Below are 12,403 nucleotides of genomic sequence, written 5' to 3'. Positions count from 1 at the left end.
TGTGGTACGTGGACCTCTCACTGTTGTGGCCTCTCCCATTGCGGAGCACAGGCTCCGGACACGCAGGCTCAGCGGCCATGGCTCACAGGCCCAGCCACTCTGCGGCATGTAGGATCTTCCTAGACCAGGGCATGAACCCATGTCCCCTGCATCGGCAGGCGGACTCTCAACCGCTGCGCCACCAGGGAAGCCCAGTGTTGCTACCTTTAACTTTGATTTGGGGATCTTCAGTCGCCCACTGAGAATATTATTTTCTCATTTATTAGTCCTGATGCTCAGCATTTTTCTTGGAATTACAGTCTAATGATTGAGTTTGACATTGACTGAATTTGAGCTATTTTAGTGAACCTAAAGTATAAATTTTTCCTTTCTTGCAATCCTTAATTTGTTTAATAAAGTTTTGCTCCCCACATTTTTTGCAACAGGATACAGACTCCTTTGAAGATACAAAAATGTTACGTTGTTTGTTTAGTTTTAGTGATTTTCCAAAATCATTTAAGATTAGGTACAGAATATGCATTAGGACACTGTTCAGTACTTTTTCTGATTTCAGTGTTATAGTTCTGGCTTTATCAAGTAGCCTGTCTTTAAAGATGGAAAAAGATTTATCAGCTAAAGAAAGTGGGAAAAACCTATTTGAGATTTTTATTTAAGTTCTGTTTTAAAACAGGGTGTCTTACATTCCTATAAAAAGTAGCACTGTACCTACCTACTGCAGTTGGTTATTTCTTTGCATAATCTATAGGATTTGTTCTAACTGCTAGATATCCAGAAAGAGTCTTTGAAACCAACTTGGTAGTTAGAACAAAGAAAACTCACTAGGGGAGAAATGTTTAAAAAAAAACAAAAACAGGGCTTCCCTGGTGGCGCAGTGGTTGAGAGTCCGCCTGCCGATGCAGGGGACACGGGTTCATGTCCCGGTCTGGGAAGATCCCACATGCCGCGGAGCGGCTGGGCCCATGAGCCATGGCTGCTAAGCCTGCGTGTCTGGAGCCTGTGCTCTGCAGCGGGAGAGGCCACAACAGTGAGAGGCCCGCGTACTGCAAAAAAAAAAAAAAGAAAATCAATACCCCATCTATTAGAGCTATCATGCTTCTACAGTTTGTTACAGCTGGTACTTGTCGAGCATATGTTCTGAGACCGGGTATTCTTGGACATGAACTATACCAGGGGGAGTGGGGGGAGGCAGACCCCAGGCAGAGCTTCCAGACCTGGAGAAGCAGTGTACACAGCATTAGATTCTAAATGTGGATATGGTTCAGCTGTTTAAAATTTTTCCATGGTTCTTTTTTTAAAATATTTATTTATATATTTATTTGGTTTCGCTGGGTCTTAGTTGTGGCAGGTGGGCTCCTTAGTTGTGGCTCATGGGTTCCTTAGTTGTGGCATGCGAATTCCTAGTTGCAGCATGAATGTGGTATCCAGCTGCCTAACCAGGGATCGAACCCAGGCACCCTGCATTGGGAGCAAAGAGTCTCTTTCACCCTCACGGTTCTTTATGTTATAGAAAATGTTTCCCAGAACCTTTGTCAAACAATAAAATTTTAACTACTTTAACTATAGGCACACATGTATGGCAAATTATAGTAAAGCAAAATTTGTTCCAGTTTGTAGCCAAGAATCCATGCCAAGAGGAAACTGAGGTAGTAAGAAAAACAGTAAATATTAGGATGCTAAGTTGGAGTTAGAAGTTATGAAAAAAATGACATTTTCTTCTATTTATGCTGTTTTTTTTTGGTTTTACCAAACTAATTTTTTTTAAGGTTTAAAAACCACATTAAATTATTGGTATGATATGGTATTATTAGTGTGATACGAATTTATGGTGTTGGTAATAAGGGAAACTGGTGTAGGGTGTACAGGAATGCTCTATACTATCTTCTCAAATTTTCTGTAAATCTAAAACTATTTTGAAGTATATATATATTTTAAAATCCACACTAAATGGAATTTAGAATCTAGAAAAACAAAAAAATTCATCCAAAATTGCACCACTCTAATACTCTATTTTTGTCATTTTGATGTATTCCCTTATACATTTTTTTCATAAGGATAATTATAGAAACTGCAGACAACTTTATATCTTGCTTTTGTTATATAATATTATCTCACAAACATTTCATCCAGTTTGCTACATGGCCTTACCATCCGTCTGAATGGCTGCATGATACTGTCACCTCTGATATTTATTGATAACAGAAATAGATTCGAGGATGTGTGTCTGAGGGCAGGGTGAAAGCGCTCCTGGTAGAAGGAATGCTGTAAGCAAAGGCTCTGAGAAGAGTCAGGGACAAATACTTTGCCTGGAGCTGAAGTATTGGGAGATTGTAGGCAGTGAGACTGGAAGATCTGTTGGATCTGGGGTCCTAGAGCCTTGAATGCCAGAGAGAGGCAGATGGAAAGTATTGGTGGTTTTAAGGGATGGTCCCATGACTGTATCTGGGACCCTGGGAGACTGGAGAGAGGATGAGACCAGGTCTTAGGCCTGTGATTGGGAGAGGGATGCTACTAACAATATCAATAGAGAATTCAGGAGGACGATAAGATTTGTGTGTTTTTAGCATTGAGAGTTGTTTGTTTGTTTGTGGGCTGTGGAAAAAGGAGATAATGGTCTATAGAGTTTGGGGTATGTGAGATGTGTGATAGGAAGGGCCGCATTGGGGGTTGGTTTAGGATTCCTGCATCAGGAGGTTACACTTGAAGCCCAAGGGGAGGATGGGACTGTCGATGAGAGAGTCCTTGTGGAAAAGCAGAGGGGAGAGCCCAGGATGGAGCCTTGAAGAACAATCTGGAGGCCAGAGGAATAAAAGGAGCTCAGAGGCAGACAGAGGAGTGGCCAGAGAAGAACAGTCAGTGGTCGAGGCATCTGTACTTTCCTTTGCAGCACTTTCCCAGTTTACAGTTACATGTTTGCTGATGGCTTCATTGTCTCTCCCCACGAGGGCAGGGACTGCTGTGTTTTTTGGCTTGTAAGTGTATCCTCCATCCCTAGCACATAGTAAAGTCTCAATAAATACATGTTGAATAAAGAGAGAAAAAGGCCAGGATTGGGCATTGCTTCACGTGCCAAGGAAAGGGCCGTCAACATCATCCTGTGGTCAAGGGTGAGACCTACAAAGACACCTTTGGATTTGTCCTTTCAGATGTTACTGGGACCTTTCAGGAAGGAACTCGATCATAGGGACAAAAACATAATTGCAAAAGGCTGAAGGAGTGAGTGGGTGATAAGAAAGTTTATGTAGTTCTGTCAAATTCGTTAAGGTAGCAAGGAAAAAGTAGTAAACTTTTATTTGAAGGTGTTGGAAGATACAGGAAAAGCTTCTTTTTTTAAGTTTGGGGAACAACAGATTTTAAAGGATAAGTTATCACCAGGAGTGGAGAGATTAAAAATTAAGAGGGAGAAGAAAGAGAAGTGGAATAATTAATGGGATTTGTTTTCCCTGTGGAAGGTAGAGAGGATTAATTTTCTTAGCAACTGTTTATTGATAACATCCTTAGCAATAACTTGTGGAGAAGACACAGCACATTGCTTTCCCTCAAGGAATTTGTAATCTGGAAGGTGAGATATATGTGCCCCTATGTTAGATAAGTAAAGTTATCAAAGGTACAGAGAGATGAGTTAGCATTTTAAAAGTAAGAACCTCAACTCTTTTTCAGAGGCAAGACTAGAAGAAGGGGAAAGATAGAAACTTCTTTTTTAGATGTAAAGGCAAGAAGTTGAGTTAGTTGATGTCATATTTGAATTGTGCCTTGAATGATGACATTTGGATGGGGCAGGAAGGGAAGAAATCCATCGAAGTGGAATTGACTATACACACTACTATAATTAAAATAGATAATCAACAAGGACCTACTGTATAGTGCAGGGAACTCTGCTCAGTATTCTGTAATAACCTAAATGGGAAAAGAATTTGAAAAAGAACAGATACATGTATATGTATAACTGAATCATTTTGCTGTACACCTGAAACTAACACAACACTGTTAATCAACTATACTCCAATATAAAATAAAAATTTTAAATAAATAAATAAAAAGAAATCCAGCCAAGATATTAGGGGACTAAAGAGTTTGTTCTGTTCATACAGCAGGGAGGCCATAGGCCTTCGTGAAGTAGGTGGTGGTATGACAGTGTTTGATAAATTGGAAATAGATTGCGAGTGGATAGACGATGATCCATCCATCCATCCAGCATTTGAGTCCAAGAATGTCTCACCACTACTCTCCTAGGTGCTGGGGGAACGGTGATACACACTTAGAGCTTTCAGTGAAATTGGGCGTTTTTAAATCTCCGGCAAGGAAAGCTGAGTTGGAATGTTTAAGCTAAGAGACTCTCCCTTAGGTTCTCAGAGAGTCTCAGCACAGAAACAGAGGGAAAAGACAGAGAGAAGACATTTACTGAGGTCATTCAACAGGTAAGCAAGCTTCTTTGATCAGAGAAAGGCTTGTTTTTCCCACCCCAGCATACCTGTCCCCCAACAGTTTTCTCTTAAGTGCCACCGAGGGAGGTGCTGCTCTAGAGGAATCTTGAGGGCCACGTTGGAAGTACGGGCTTCATCTTCCACGCCCTGGGAAATGATGGGATAAAAAGAGAGTCTTAGAAAGGTTATCCTTGTAGTGGCTCGTCAAGGGGATGGGTAGGAAGAAAGACTGAGGCCAGGAGACCCCAAGTGGCTGTTATAGGAAGCTCATCCCAGGGGCCCCAGTGCAGCTGTGGAAGGAAGAATGAAGAGCGGGGATTGTAATTCCAAGGGGTTAGTGTTCACTCGCTGTGACTGCCGTAACGAAGCACCACGCAGAGGGTGCTGTAAGCAACAGAAATGCATTGTTTCACAGCGTGGAGCCTGTGAGTCTGAAATCGAGGTGTGGGCAGGGTTGGTTCCTCTCAAGGGCCGTGAGGGAAAGATCTGTGCCATGTTACTCTCCTGGGTGTGTAGACGGCCGTCTGTTCCCTGTGTCTCTTCACATCATCTTCCCTCTGCGTGTGCCTGTCTCTGTGCAAATTTCCCCTTTTTCTAAGGACTCCAGTCATATTGGTTTAGCGCCCACCCTCGTGGCCTCATTTAACTTGATCACCTTTGTAAAGAGCCTCTCTCCAAATACAGTCTCACTCTGAGGTACTGGGGGTTTGGACTCCAGTGTGCATCTTTGGAGGGACACCATTCAACCCCTAAAAATGCTTGGAAAAAAAAGAAAAAGAAGAACCAAGACATAACAACACATTTTGAGGGAGAGATGTCAGGGATTCAGTGTCTGACAGGACTTGGAACGAAGAGAAGGGAGGGTTGGAGATCTGCTTCAGAGAGTTCCAGCTGGTGACCAGGTGCATAGTGGGGCCACTGTCGAAAAATAAGAAAATAGCTTATCTGGGCAGTGGGGAAAAACTGAGTTCATCTTTTTTTTAAGCTCTTAAATGAAATGAACTCCATACAGTAGTTAAATCTCTCATCCAAGTTCAAAGCCTTTCTCCACCTCCAACTCAGGCCTGATCTGAAATGTTGAGGCCCGAGAGAGGGGCAGGTGACCCTGGTCCTCCTCCCCTTCCCGAGCAGGTGGGAATTCAACACTGCAATTATCTGATACAGGCAAAGCATTCCCAGCTGAATGTTCACAGCTGCCCCCAACAGCTAACCCCAGCTCCTTCTCTCCCAGGCCTACATCCTGCACCTCTTACCTTGGACAGGGTCCTTTCAAGATGGCGATGGCTCTGGTCCACTCGGCAGTGGCAAGCTCACCCCACTGTCCGACCGTCAGGAAAGCTCCAGCTGGCTTCTGTCTCCTCATACACACAGGGTAGTGTCTCCCAGTGGCAGAGGGTTTGGCACTATGGCTATTTACACATCAACAAGCATCAGGCTAAGGAGTGACAGGCCGTCTCCCCTTCCGGCCTCTACCCCCAACAAGTGGTGACCTTGAGGCCCCCTTCACTTGGCTTGGGGGGCGGAGCTGAGAGCTGCCCCTTCCTCCTTATGGGCAGAGGAAGGAAAGCAGCCCCCACTCTCACTTCTTCCACTGAGTCCTTCAGAGAAATCTCTTCCTCTTCTATAAGCTGAGGGTGGGGCTCATGCCACTATTCTTGGCCCTTCTCAGCTGGTCCTTTGGGGTTTACCTGGCACCTCTCCGTGGGGTGTATGCATACCATTGTCCTGAGCTTGGGGCCCCAATTAAAACTCTTAAGACAGTGGGAAAACATCCCATCCCCTATCCTGTTATATTCTAAGCCATAGAGTTACTTGAGTTTCCCAGTTATGGGACTTTGAGATTGTTTCAACTGTTTTACTGTTCTCAGTACTGCTATGGTGGACATCCAGGTGTCAGTCCCCACCGTATAAGGCTATATATTTCCTTAGACTGCATGTACATCTCCATTTACAGGCTGCACCTAATAAGCCACACTGACAGTTTGTTCTTCCACTAAGCAAGCTGTAAGGACTCAAAGTCAATTCCTAGTCATAAATACGACCAAATTTTAAAAAACATGTCGCCTTATCTATCGGGAGCCTATCAACAGCTAATTGATGTCTTCGAAATTAAACAAGCCTTTTAAAGTTCCACATTATATTACCCAGAGTAAATGGTGGGCAGGGGACATACATCCAGTTTTAAACCACAGAAACTCCAAGCATGCTGGTCCGTTGATAGTATTATACAAAGTATAATATGATAGCCAAGACAGAAAAGTGGCTTTAACAACTGATGCTAAAGTAGCGGCCCAAGAGATTAATTTTGTATCTTATTTATTCACCAAAGAAACAGAAGTCTTTTATTTCCAAGGACACACATTTTGTATCTCAGGCGGGACTCTGCCCTGTAGCCTTGGCCCTTCACATACCCTCTGGGCTCTCACCTTCCTCCCAGCTCTCCTGTACACCCTCTGTTCTGACAGAGGCCGGAGCCCTGTCTGTGTTATACCTTATCTCCTGAGCTTGGTGCCCCCTGGTACTAAATCAGCGGGGAGGCTTGGCATTGCTAATCCTGACCATTTAGAAAGTGGGTTTGGGCCCAGATGCTCACATTGACAACTTGGCATCTTTAGAGCTGAAGGGGACCATAGAAATCATGTTGTTTCACAGAGGGGACCTGAGCCAGTGGTTGAGAGGCCGAGTTGGGACCTGGGTCCTTGTCCATCATCCCTCCACCCCCATCCACCCCCTCATGCCTAGCATTTCTGAATCGGTAGCACTTGGTGTTACCAGTGGCTGCCGGGCCTCTTGCCTGGCCTAAATCTAAGGAGACAGGCTTTTCCACAGTTCTCAGTGCTGTCAGTCTGGCAGACTAGCACTAGGGTAAACTACTGGAACAAAATTGATAAATGGAGGGGTTGCTCTTGTCTTTAAAGTGGCAAAGTCCCATCCAGCAGCCTCATTGCCTTGGCAGAGACCATCTGCAAACCCGAAACAGGTACATGTGTTTTAATGACAGGGAATGGACCCCACCAGCACTTGCCGTAGATGGTATCTTCTGATACCTGCCCTTCTGGATATGCAGCAATCCTTTCAAGCTCCAACAAGATCTGTTTGATAGATTGGCGAGTCCTTTCGTTTGTTCTCTAAGGGAAAATCAGATTGTTCTGCTTTTAGGAAATACTTGGTAATTCTGTACTTCGCTCCTGATGTGAAGTTTAGAGATGGGGAACCAGATAAATCTAGAGAACTTTGCCCAGAACCTGCACTTGGTATTTTTAAGGGTTTTTTTTTTTTTTATTGACGTATTTTCTCCTAGTTATTAATCAGATTTTCCTCCTTCTTTGTATGTTTATTAATTTTTTATTTCATGGAAAACATTGTGAATTTTACATTATTGATCTGGATTTTATTAAGTTCCTTTATTTTATTTTACTTATTTTTTGGCTGTGCCAGGGATCGAACCCGGGCCCCGTGCAATGGAAGTGCATTAGGACAGCCAGGGAATTTCCTTACACTTGGTATTTTTAACTTTCGTGAGAGGGACTCCCTTTAGCCTTGCAGTCACCATCTCCCAGTCCAAACAGGCTGCACTTTCTTTAAACAGGCTGTCAGAAGGTTGGTTCTTGAGACAGAGCTGTCTGGGCATTTAGAGGAGGGAGAAGGAATTTCAAGGGGTTGGTTTTGCTAGAATGGGAATCACCTGTTCGACTCTATGAATTTCAGTCTGTAATCTCTCTTGCCTTGTGCTCCTTAGTCTCCCTGCTCCCTTTGTGCTTCATTTATCTACCTTTCCATCAGCCTACAGAGTTGACTATCTCTCCTGTAACATGGTGATGGAAGGTGCTACGTTAGAATCAATGAATAGATGCACTAACCATTAGAAAGTGAAAACTACGAGAATAATACCAGGTGAGCTTGGCTAGGGTCTTTAAGAGCTGTGGATCTTTTCTTTCTGCCTTTGAATACCTTAGACAAGTTTGCCTAAAACAGATAATGATCTGATTCTATCTCCCATTTGTTGTTTAACTGCCTCAAGTTGTGTCACCTTACTTTTTCTAGCCTACGTTTATTTATTCTGGGCTGTATCTTCCAGTGACCTGCCTGCCTTCTCACTGTGCTCTGCCATACATGGAACCATCACATTTTATCCCTGGGGACAGTCCCTCCCACATCGGTGACCTAACCGGGTCTGTTTTCTTTCTTCCTCCCCCTCACTCCCTCTGCCCATAAGTTTCACTGCTAACAGCCTCCACTCATCAGGCATTTTGGTGATGCTCTTGCTGATTCTGGGTGGACCCTGCCTTGCCCAGCCCTAGGTTAGGTGGACTAGGACCTCCTCCTTTCTCTGTTTTTGATTCCTGGAGAAAACGATGAAACGCAAACTGCTCTTCCCACTACAAATTCATGCCACCCAACCACAGTCATCATTTCAGGACCTTGAGTCCCTTTTTTCTATAATGAACTTCCCAGAAATGAAATTTTATTTATTTTTTCTTTTTAACATCTTTATTGGAGTATAATTGCTTTACAGTGTTGTGTTAGTTGCTGCTATATAATAAAGTGAATCAGCTATACGTATACATATATCCCCATATCTCCTCCCTCTTGCATCTCCCTCCCACCCTCCCTATCCCACACCTCTAGGTGGTCGCAAAGCATGAAGCTGATCTCCCTGTGCTATGCGGCTGCTTCCCACTAGCTATCTATTTTACGTTTGGTAGTGTATATATGTCCATGCCACTCTGTCACTTCATCCCAGCTTACCCTTCCCCCTCCCCGTGTCCTCAAGTCCATTCTCTACGTCTGTGTCTTTATTCCTGTCCTGGCCCTAGGTCCTTCAGAACCTTTTTTTTTTTCTTTTTTTAGATTCCACATATGTGTGTTAGCATATTGTATTTGTTCTTCTCTTTGACTTACTTCACTCTGTATGACAGACTCTAGGTCCATCCACCTCACTACAAATAACTCAATTTTGTTTCTTTTTATGGCTGAGTAATATTCCATTGTATATATGTGCCACATCTTCTTTATCCATTCATCTGTCAATGGACACTTAGGTTGCTTCCGTGTTCTGGCAATTGTAAATAGTGCTGCAATGAACATTGTGGTACATGAGTTTTTGTTTTGTTTTGTTTTTTGCGGTATGCAGGCCTCTCACTGTTGTGCCCCCCCCCCGCCGCCCCGCTGCGGAGCACAGGCTCCGGATGCACAGGCTCAGCGGCCATGGCTCATGGGCCCAGCCACTCCACGGCATGTGGGATCTTCCCGGACCGGGGCACGAACCCGTGTCCCCTGCATCAGCAGGCGGACTCTCAACCACTGTGCCACCAGGGAAGCCCCATGAGTCATTTTGAATTATGGTTTTCTCAGGGTATATGCCCAGTAGTGGGATTGCTGGGTCCTATGATAGTTCTATTTTTAGTTTTTTTAAGGAACCTCCATACTGTTCTCCATAGTGGCTGTATCAATTTACATTCCCAGCAACAGTGCAAGAGGGTTCCCTTTTCTCCACACTCTCAGCGGCATTTACTGTTTCTAGATTTTTTGATGATGGCCATTCTGACTGGTGTGAGGTGATACCTCACTGTAGCTCTAATTTGCATTTCTCTAATGATTAGTGATGCTGAGCATCCTTTCATGTATTTGTTGGCAATCTGTATAGCTTCTTTGGCGAACTGTCTATTTAAGTCTTCTGCCCATTTTCAGATTGGGTTGTTTGTTTGGGTTTTTTTCAGTTAATTAATTAATTTATTTTTGTCTGTGTTGGGTCTTCATTGCTGCACAGGGCTTTCTCTAGTTGCGGCGGGCAGGGGCTACTCTTCGTTGTGGTGCCTGGGTTTCTCAATGTTGTGGCTTCTCTTGTTATGGAGCAGGGCTCTGGGGTGTGCAGCCTTCAGTAGTTGTGGCGCACGGCTTAGTTGATCTGCGGCATGTGGGATCTTCCCAGACCAGGGCTTGAACCCATGTGTCCTGCATTGGCAGGTGGATTCTTAACCACTGCATTGGGTTGTTTGTTTTTTTGATATTGAGCTGCATGAGCTGCTTGTATATTTTGGAGATTAATCCTTTGTCAGTTGCTTCGTTTAAAAATATTTTCTCCCATTCTGAGGGTTGTCTTTTCATCTTGTTTATGGTTTCCTTTGCTGTGCAAAAGTTTTTAAGTTTCATTAGGTCCCATTTGTTTATTTTTGTTTTTATTTCCATTTCTCTAGGAGGTGGGTCAAAAAGGATCTTGCTGTGATTTATGTCATAGAGTGTTCTGCCTATGTTTTCCTCTAAGAGTTTTATAGTGTCCAGCCTTACATTTAGGTCTTTAATCCATTTTGAGTTTATTTTTGTGTATGGTGTTAGGGAGTGTTCTAATTTCATTCTTTTAGATGTATCTGTCCAGTTTCTCAGCACCACTTATTGAAGAGGCTGTCTTTTCTCCATTGTATATTCTTGCCTCCTTTATCAAAGATAAGGTGACCATATGTGTGTGGGTTTATCTCCGGGCTTTCTATCCTGTTCCATTGATCTGTATTTCTGTTTTTGTGTCAGTACCATACTGTCTTGATTACTGTAGCTTTGTAGTATAGTCTGAAGTCAGGGAGCCTGATTACTCCAGCCCCGTTTTTCTTTCTCAAGATTGCTTTGGCTATTTGGGGTCTTTTGTGTTTCCATACAAATTGTGAAATTTTTTGTTCTAGTTCTGTGAAAAATGCCATTGGTAGTTTGATAGGGATCGTGTTGAATCTGTAGATTGCTTTCCTGAAATGAAATTTTAAAAGAAAAATCATAGTTCTCTAATTTGATAGAGTCTATTCATGCCTGTGTCTTTGACTTATTTCTACTTTGGGACCGAGTCAAAAGAAAATGTGGTAAGACAGGTACAAGCTAAAGGGCAAAAATGCCTGCTTCCTAGCACTTAGTAGTTATTTCTCTGAGAGCAGCATGAAGAGAAGTTTGTTTGTTAATCATTAAATTGCACAGGTCCTTTACTTTATCTGCTCTAATTGACCTAACGGCTTATATTCTCATTATTGTTCAGTGCCCTGTGGACTGTAATGCCTTTGAATTTCACAAGTGGGCTAGAATTTCACTTAAAGTTCCTGTTGGTGTGGGTTTCAGGGTGTAGCTGCCCTTATACACGTTTGAGAGTATAAATTGATAACAACTTTCAGGAAATTATTTGGCAGCCATCTATTACCCATTGATCCAGTGATCCCGCTTTAAGGACTTGATCTCACAGACATCACAGCAGAGTGTGTTTGAAACAGAGGAGAGTTGTGGGTATCTTACATGCACATAGGTAGGAACTGGTTGAATGAATTTTGGTACTTTGACACGTGTAATACTATTAAGCCATTGAAAAGAGGAGAGACCACTGACCTTAAAAGATACTCAGAATATATTGTTAAATAAACCAAGTTGTAGACTAGTATGGTTTGGGGCTAAACAACATCTCTATATAGGTTGCAAGTGTGGCTGTCAGTAAGGACCAAGGAAGCATGTGCCCCAGGTTGTAACCTCTGGGGAGGGAGCTGGGATAAGAGATTAGGAGAAAAAGATTTTTGTATCTCTTGCTGCTTTTTTGAAAAACAGTATGATTTTGAGTACTTATTATTTTGTGTGTGTGTTTGGTGTTTTCTTCAAAGAAAAGTGATGGGGCTTCTCTGGTGGCGCAGTGGTTGAGAGTCCACCTGCTGATGCAGGGGACAGGGGATCGTGCCCCGGTCCGGGAAGATCCCACGTGCCGCGGAGCGGCTGTGCCCCTGAGCCATGGCCGCTGAGCCTGCGCGTCCGGAACCTGTGCTCCACAACGGGAGAGGCCACAACAGTGAGAGGCCCGCGTACTGCAAAAAAAAAGAAGAAAAAAAAAGAAAAGTGATGGACTAAATCATCCAGACATTTAGGTGGTATTTTGGCTTAGTAAACTTTTCATATTTTGGCCCTTGAAGCCAGGTGGTCTTTCTTCAGCTAGCACACAATTATGCAGCACAGGAAAATCAGAGACT

At 43.3% G+C, this 12,403-nt stretch overlaps 1 protein-coding gene across 2 annotated transcripts in view; it reads left to right on the top strand.

The window, feature by feature from the left end:
• EDARADD (EDAR associated via death domain) overlaps positions 1 to 12,403 on the top strand; it is a 54,953-nt gene that overhangs the window by 22,451 nt on the left and 20,099 nt on the right. The window lies entirely within an intron of this gene.

This window comes from Lipotes vexillifer, unplaced genomic scaffold, assembly GCF_000442215.2.
Source record: "Lipotes vexillifer unplaced genomic scaffold, Lipotes_vexillifer_v1.1 scaffold1088, whole genome shotgun sequence".
NCBI classification, from domain to species: domain Eukaryota; kingdom Metazoa; phylum Chordata; class Mammalia; order Artiodactyla; family Lipotidae; genus Lipotes; species Lipotes vexillifer.
This window is presented reverse-complemented; position numbering and strand designations above follow the sequence as displayed.